The 2,246-nt window shown below is 62.6% G+C and overlaps 1 pseudogene; it reads left to right on the top strand.

Moving 5' to 3' along the window:
* The first annotated feature begins 1,316 nt into the window (after nucleotides 1-1,316).
* LOC147820991 (glutaminase kidney isoform, mitochondrial pseudogene) lies at nucleotides 1,317-1,874 on the top strand (annotated as a pseudogene).
* Nucleotides 1,875-2,246: the final 372 nt, after the last annotated feature.

The raw sequence follows: 2,246 nt of genomic DNA, 5'->3' as shown, positions 1-2,246 counted from the left end.
TTCCAGTTCCATCAAAGTCACCTCATTAACCTTGTGGATGTATGCGTTTAAACCCAATTACTTCAGGAAATCATCTGAAAACACTTTCATCCTGGAGCGGAAAGCTTATGCAGGTTCGGAGAATAATTCAGAGTTTACACGATGCTTGGCTCTTTTCCCACAGGTGCAAAAGAATGAATGGCTAAAGTGATACCAGGTTGAAAGGATTTAGAGAACCAGTGCTCCGATGCTTCTACTTTAAAACAAGGAAGCAGCTCTTAAATCAGAAAAACATCTTAAGGTTTTACTTTTAAGCAAACTAGCATTAATGGAATCACCACTGTTCAAAATATTTCCGGAGCATTGGTGTGTATTTCAAAAATATTAGAGACAAGTAAAGGATAGACAACAGGAATCAGGGGGATACTGTAGATCTTTTGCAAATGAAAGAGATCTAGAGATGGAGGGGGACAGAGAAGGAAAAAGAATTAAGATTTGTTATGTGCATATACTAACTCCCTATGATGAATGTAATCACTATGACTGCAAACGTGTACTACTAAATTTTCTTTTTCAACAGAAGAAAGGTTTTTCTTTCTCGATTTCTTCTCTTTTCGTCCTTCTCAAACTCCAACCCACTAAATGGCTTAAGTCGCACTGCTGAAAGGATTTTGCTCATTTTTTCCAAAACATTTCACATCTGGGTAGCAGCCAACCATGGAAAGTTTCGAGCCCATTTAGGAGAGGAATGAAGCTGGCATCCGCGGGGCCCTGCTCGGAGCCTCGGGATCGAGCTGGGATCAGCTGCGAGCTCGGACCTCGGGCCCACCCCGGCCGCAGGCTCCTGTCCGCGCGTGCCCCACGCAACTCGAGGCCTTAGAGTCCCAAAGGGACGCTCCCTCATTCCAAATGGCGAGAATCCCTGAGCCCGAGTACCCGGCCCGCACATCCCGGCGGGAGCGAGGGAAGGGGGTGGTCGGACCCCACTCCTCAGCTTCGCACGTCAGAACTACCCCGCTCCCCGCCACCCGCCCAGAGCCTCAGCCGCGGAGAGAAATTTGACTGCCCCCTTAGCCAATCAGAAGCGAGGCTGAGGGCCTCAGCCAATCGCATCGGGCGGAGGGGGCGGGCCTCCGGCGTGTGCCCGCCCCCGCGGGGGTGAGCCCGGAATGTCTCCAGCCCTCCCCTGCGCTCGGCCTCAGTGCGGAGCCGTCCGCGGTCGGCGTGAGGAGCAGCAGCCGGTGTCGTAAACGGGACCGCCTCGCCTCGCCTCCTCGCCTCAGCTCGCCTCTCCGGGCCTCTCGCGCGCCGCCGGAGCCCACGTCGCGGGGAGTAGCAGCAGCCCACGCCCGAGCATCCTCGGTCCGGCGCGGAGCGGGCGCGCGGCCTCGGCATGATGCGGCTGCGGGGCGCGGCGCTGCTGCGCGACCTGCTTCTGCGGCCGCCCGTCGCCGTCGGCGCGGCCCTGCGGCGGGCGCAGCCCCTCGTCACGCTGTGCCGGCGCCCCCGGCTCGGGGCCCGGCCGGCTGCGTGCCCGGCGGCCTCGCGGCTGCACCCGTGGTGGGGCGGAGGCGGCGGGCGGCCGTCGGGGCCGCGCGCGGGAGCCCTGTCCAGCTCGCCCTCGGAGATCCTGCCGGAGCTGGGCAAGGGGGGCGCGCAGCCGCAGCCCGGGGCGTCGCCGCCCGCCGCCCCGCAGAGCCCCGGCCCCAAGGACGGCCCCGGGGAGAAGGACGCCCTGGGCCACGGCGAGGGCAAAGAGCTGATGGCCGCTGGCGACAAGTGAGTGTGCGCGGGGCCCCGGAGCGAGCGGCGGGCGGGAGCGGCCGAGCTTCCAGAGGAGAAAGAAAGGGATGCCGGGCGGCCTGCGTCGCCGGCGCCATGTGATTAGGCCCGGCCCGGCCCCCGCGCGCCCACTTCCCCTCCCAGCCGCGGCGCGGGTCGCGCGCGGGGTGGGGCCCCGCCGGGAAAGGCCGCCTGCCCCTCCGTGGGTGATGCCGCCCGCCCTTTTCCAGCGGTGACATTCAGGAGTCCGGCGTGGAGCTCAGCCTGCAGCCTTCGCGAGTTTCCGCCCGCCTCCCTCCCTTGCCCTGCCGCCGTCCCCCTGGAAGCCAGATGTGGCGGGGTGCTCTTAGGCTCGGAGGCTGGCTCCCCGGGCGACTGGAGAGCCGGCTGGGCCTCCGGAAATAGTTTCAGAAATGAGATTAAGAGCAGTAGGGGTCATATGGCCCAGAAGACGAGGCGCGCACGCGAGCACTTGAGCACCTGCG

Source organism: Heterocephalus glaber, unplaced genomic scaffold (genome assembly GCF_053883595.1).
Source record: "Heterocephalus glaber isolate CG9 unplaced genomic scaffold, H.glaber_assembly_v1.0 deba00001778, whole genome shotgun sequence".
NCBI classification, from domain to species: Eukaryota; Metazoa; Chordata; class Mammalia; order Rodentia; family Bathyergidae; genus Heterocephalus; species Heterocephalus glaber.
This window is presented reverse-complemented; position numbering and strand designations above follow the sequence as displayed.